At 40.9% G+C, this 5,914-nt stretch overlaps 1 non-coding gene across 1 annotated transcript; it reads left to right on the top strand.

Moving 5' to 3' along the window:
• Positions 1-5,439: 5,439 nt before the first annotated feature.
• On the top strand, positions 5,440-5,546 carry LOC127134167 (small nucleolar RNA R71). Its single transcript, XR_007807926.1, has one exon. It is a non-coding gene; the product is annotated as a small nucleolar RNA R71 (small nucleolar RNA).
• Positions 5,547-5,914: the final 368 nt, after the last annotated feature.

The raw sequence follows: 5,914 nt of genomic DNA, 5'->3' as shown, positions 1-5,914 counted from the left end.
TTCTATCAGCAAGGCAAGTGAAGGAGGAAGTAGCAGATGGGGCAGAGTTGTTTATGTTGTTAGCGACTTTGGAGGCTAAAGATAAACTGGTGATTGGCGATCTAGCTGTGGTGTGTGATTTTCCTGATGTGTTTCCGGAAGAAGTGAATGAATTGCCGCCAGAGCGTGAAGTTGAGTTCTCGATTGATTTGGTACCTGGTACTAGACCGATATCGATGGCTCCTTATCGTATGTCTGCTGTTGAGTTAGCTGAATTGAAGAGTCAGTTGGAAGATCTGTTGGATAAGAAATTTATTCGTCCGAGTGTGTCACCGTGGGGTGCACCAGTGTTGTTGGTTAAGAAGAAAGAAGGTACTATGAGGTTGTGTGTGGACTACAGGCAACTGAATAAAGTGACGATCAAGAATCGGTATCCTTTGCCGAGGATTGATGATTTGATGGATCAGTTGGTTGGTGCGAGTGTGTTCAGCAAGATAGATTTGAGATCTGGGTATCATCAGATACGTGTGAAAACTGAAGATATTCAGAAGACTGCTTTCAGGACGAGGTATGGACATTATGAGTATTCTGTAATGCCTTTTGGTGTGACTAATGCGCCTGGAGTATTCATGGAGTATATGAATAGGATTTTCCATCCGTACCTAGACCAGTTTGTTGTGGTATTTATTGATGACATTTTGGTGTATTCGAAATCTGAAGAAGAGCATGCTGAGCATTTGAGAGTGGTTTTAGGAGTGCTGCGAGAAAAGCAGTTATTTGCTAAATTGTCTAAGTGTGAATTTTGGTTAGAAGAAGTTAGTTTTCTTGGTCATGTGATTTCAAGAGGTGGTGTTGCTGTTGATCCTTCTAAGATAGAAGCGGTATCTAAGTGGGAAGCTCCTAAGTCGGTTGCTGAGATTCGAAGTTTCCTTGGTTTGGCTGGTTACTATAGGAAGTTCATTGAGGGATTTTCTAAGTTGGCGTTACCGTTGACGATGTTGACTAGAAAGGGGCAAGCATTTGTTTGGGACTCAAAATGTGAAGAAGGTTTCCAAGAGTTAAAGAGGAGGTTGACTACTGCTCCTATTTTGATATTACCGAGTTCGTCGGAATTATTTGAGGTTTATTGTGACGCTTCATTGTTGGGTTTAGGTGGTGTGTTGATGCAAAATAAGCAGGTTATAGCTTATGCTTCGAGACAGCTGAGGGTTCATGAGAGGAACTATCCGACGCATGATTTAGAGTTGGCAGCTGTGGTATTTGTTCTGAAGTTATGGAGGCATTACTTGTATGGGTCAAGATTTGAAGTTTTCAGTGACCATAAAAGTTTAAAGTATTTGTTTGATCAGAAAGAGCTGAATATGAGACAGAGGAGATGGTTAGAATTTCTGAAGGATTATGACTTTGGTTTGAATTACCATCCGGGTAAAGCAAACGTAGTGGCTGATGCGTTGAGTCGGAAATCATTACATATGTCTATGTTAATGGTTAGGGAATTGGATTTAATTGAGCAGTTTGGAGATTTGAGTTTGGTGTGTGAGAGTACTCACAATAGTGTTAAATTGGGAATGTTGAAGTTAACAAGTGGTATTTTGGATGAGATCAGAGAGGGTCAGAAATCTGATATGCTTTTGGTTGATAAGTTGACTTTAGTAAATCAAGGTCAAGGTGGTGAATTCGGAGTTGACGAGAATGGTGTTTTGAGATTTGGTAATCGAGTGTGTATTCCGGATGTTATAGAACTTAAGAAGAGTATTCTGGAAGAAGGACATCGTAGTGGTTTGAGTATTCATCCTGGAGCTACGAAGATGTATCATGATTTGAAAAGATTATTTTGGTGGCCGGGAATGAAGAGAGAAATTGCAAGTTTTGTGTATTCCTGTTTGACTTGTCAGAAGTCGAAGATTGAGCATCAGAAGCCGTCTGGGCTAATGCAACCGTTGTCTATTCCAGAGTGGAAGTGGGACAGTATTAGTATGGATTTTGTTTCTGGTTTGCCGAAGACAAGTAAGAATCTTGAGGCTATTTGGGTGATTGTGGATAGATTGACGAAGTCGGCTCATTTCATTCCGATCAGAATGGATTATCCGTTAGAAAGATTAGCCGAGTTGTATATTGAGAAGATTGTAAGCTTGCATGGTATTCCGTCGAGTATTGTTTCGGACAGAGATCCTAGATTTACATCGAAGTTTTGGGAAGGTTTGCAGAGGGCTTTAGGAACTAAGTTGAGATTGAGTTCTGCATATCATCCGCAGACTGATGGTCAGACTGAGAGGACGATTCAGTCACTAGAGGATCTGTTGAGAGCTTGCGTTTTGGAAAAAGGAGGTGCTTGGGATTGTTATTTGCCTTTGATTGAGTTTACCTACAACAATAGTTTTCATTCGAGCATTGGTATGGCACCGTTTGAAGCTTTGTATGGTAGGAGATGTCGGACACCTTTATGTTGGTATGAGTCCGGTGAGAGTGCTGTGGTTGGACCGGAGATTGTTCAACAAACTACGGAAAAGATTAAGATGATTCAGGATAAGATGAGGATTGCTCAGAGTCGTCAGAAGAGTTATCATGATAAGAGGAGGAAGTCACTTGAGTTCCAAGAGGGAGATCATGTGTTTCTTCGTGTTACTCCGATAACTGGTGTTGGTCGAGCCTTGAAGTCGAAGAAGTTGACACCTCGATTCATTGGTCCTTATCAGATTTTGGAGAGGATAGGAGAGGTAGCCTATCGTATCGCTTTACCGCCGTCGCTTGCGAATTTGCATGAGGTTTTTCATGTGTCTCAGTTGAGGAGGTACATTCATGATCCGTCGCATATAGTCCAAGTAGATGATGTACAGGTGAGAGATAACCTGACTGTTGAAACATCACCTATGAAGATAGAGGATCGAGAGTTGAAGCAGTTGCGGGGTAAAGAGATTGCCTTGGTGAAGGTAGCTTGGGGAGGACCAGCAGGTGGCAACGTGACTTGGGAACTGGAGAGTAAGATGAAGGAATCTTACCCAGAGTTGTTCGCTTGAGGTATGTTTTCGAGGACGAAAACTCTTTTAGTGGGGGAGAGTTGTAACACCCCGATAATAATAAAATAATTATTTAAATTGAGTTAATAATGTAATTATTAATTTAATTGAATAATTAGAAATTTTATTATTATTATCTTGGAATAATTATTATTATTTGGAAAATATATATATGTGTTGGAATAAGGAAAAGTTCTCATTTTGGAAAAGCATTTCACGTGAAAACAGAACAGAGAAGCATCGTGAGAGAAAAGGGAAAAAGGGCAGAGAAGAGGAGCTGAAGAGCAAAGGTTGGAGAACGAAAGCTTGAAGCCCAAAGATTCTGCCGGATTGTTAAGGTAAGGGGGGTTTATCGTCGATTGATGGGTATTTTGGGATAATATGTAATGGGTAGTGAGAAACCGTTGAATCGACCCTAATTGGGATTTGGAATGCTGAAAATTTGTGATGAATAGGTTGAGTGGAAACCGTAATCAAATTGATAATTGTGTGTGTAATCAAACCGATAAATTGGTGATGAATGGTGACGAGTAAGTTTGAGTGGGAAGGGTCTGGGATGGGCACATGAGATCCCTGCCCAAAGAAAACGCGTCTGGTGAACTGTCATGTTCGCCTAGCGAACATAACCTTCGCCTAGCGAAGGAACGCGCCTCAAACTCGCCCCAGCGAGATTGAGAGGTTTTGCTACTGTAATGTTCGCTGTGGACTCGCTGGCGCTTCGCCTAGCGAGTGAGTGCTAGCTGTGTTTTTCACCAAAACAGAATGAGTTCGCTATTACCTTCGCCTTGAGCTCGCCTAGCGAATTAATTTACCAATTTCCTGGAGCTGTTCGCCTTGAGCTCGCCTAGCGAACCAGAGCTTCGCCACTGCCTCGCCTAGCGAGCAAGGCAGAAGAAGTGTTTATACATGTGTTGCTGAGGTGTTTCATACATGTGTTGAGGAAGTGTTTCATACATGTGTTGATGATGTGTTGATACATGTATTGATGATGTATGATGATATGCCGTTGTGATAAAATGTGTTAATGATGTGTGATGCTATGCATGATGCTGTGATTGTATCAGTTGTGTATGCATTTGTGAATAGACTGGTTTGTGGCTTAGAGTGTGAGCATGTGTCTATTCTTAAATTGTTGTTGATGTTGCATTTGCTAGGTGTCTAGCTTGCACAATGTGGCCCATTTGGGGTGGTAGCTAATTCCCATGGTGAGGAATTAGTGAGTTAGTCGTTATTGGACTGTTGTTGATCGTTTGCATGCTAGGTGATTAGCGTGCATTTCATGGCCCATTTGGGGTGGTAGCTAATTCCCATGGTGAGGAATTAGTGAGTGAGTCACTATGTCTCAAATGAGTGGGACTAGTGAGCTTGGTAGCCGTGCCTGGATTTGGACGGTGAGGTTGAACTATATGTTCACAAATAGTCGGTACCGCATGCATAGAGTCTCATTGCATAATAAATGTATGGCATATAATATGAATGGATGTATTCCAGTATTATATGTGTGTTGTGTGTTGTGTTGTTGATGTTGAGTATGGTTGAGATTATATATATGCTATATGTTATTGTTGAATATGATGTTTGAACGGATACTGCCGTTGCTGAGTGTGTAGTCTGGTTAGGGTGAATTAATGTGTTAATTACTTAGCATTACATGTTGTTCTATAATGCTTATTATATTGATTGAGGAACTCACCCTTACACCTATTTTTCAGGTAACGAGAAATGAGTTGAGTAGAAGCTAATGCTTGGAGTCTAGAGTAGTTCTTATGGGTCATGCTCTGATAGATGTAACATCGGGAGGGGATGTCTTAATTGATTTGATATTGGTTGTTGATGATTTACATGTATTGTGTTACATGTTGTACATTGAGTTGAATTTTATTCCGCTGCGAATTATGCAAAGAACCTTATTTTGATTAAATAAATGAGCATGACAGAATATTTTAATGATTTTTGTGAAATGATTGTGTGACACCCTTCGGGGCATAATTACTCTGATGAATACATTGTTATTTTAATTATAATAATTTGGGGTATTTAGAAGGGTGTTACATAGTTCACTTGCTCAGAGTGGGTTTCGTTTAAGAGACTGCATTCTGCAGATTGGTGTCCTTTGGTTCCACATATCTCACAATCCGACGAAACTGCAGCTGCAGTATTCATGGTTATGCACATATGCTCTACCTTAAGGGATAATGTATCCATTTTAGCTTGCATCATGTTTATAGAGCTTAATTCATGTACTCCTCCTTGGGCTTCCTTCTTCTCAACTGTCGCTCGTTCGACTCCCCATGATTGATGGTTTTGAGCCATATCTTAGATGAGGGCACTAGCTTCAGGATAAGGTTTGTTCATCAGTGCGCCGCCTGTGGCAGGGTCGATGGTCATCTTAGTGTTATAGTGATGTCCATTATAGAAGGCCTGAATGATTAACCAATTTTCTAAACCATGATATGGGCATGCTCTTAACAGCTCTTTATATCTCTCCCAAGCTTCGAACATCGATTCTCCTTGGTTCTGGGTAAATATGGTTATGTGGTTTCGAAGAACGGAGGTCTTACTTGGGGGAAAGTATCTAGCAAGGAATACTCTTCTAAGGTTATCCCAAGTCGTAATGGAATTGGGTGGAAGGGAATCTAACCATGATAGGGCTTTATCTCTGAGGGAGAAAGGGAATAATCTTAAACGGATTACCTCAGGAGAAGCTCCATTGGTTTTAAAAGTGTCTGCAAATTGGAGAAAGATTTTTAAATGTTGGTTTGGGTTCTCAGTAGCAAGACCTGTGAATTGTCTCTGTTGCATTAGTTGTAACAGGGAAGGTTTAAGTTTGAAATCATTAGCTGGGATGGTTGGGTTTACTATACTAGAACTAGGTTCTTCGTTGGATGGTTGGGCGAAATCCTTAAGAGGTCTTGGGT

Source organism: Lathyrus oleraceus, chromosome 3 (assembly GCF_024323335.1).
Source record: "Lathyrus oleraceus cultivar Zhongwan6 chromosome 3, CAAS_Psat_ZW6_1.0, whole genome shotgun sequence".
In the NCBI taxonomy this organism is placed as follows: Eukaryota; Viridiplantae; Streptophyta; class Magnoliopsida; order Fabales; family Fabaceae; genus Lathyrus; species Lathyrus oleraceus.
The sequence above is the reverse complement of the archived record's forward strand: the minus strand, read 5'-3'. Positions and strand labels throughout refer to the sequence as shown.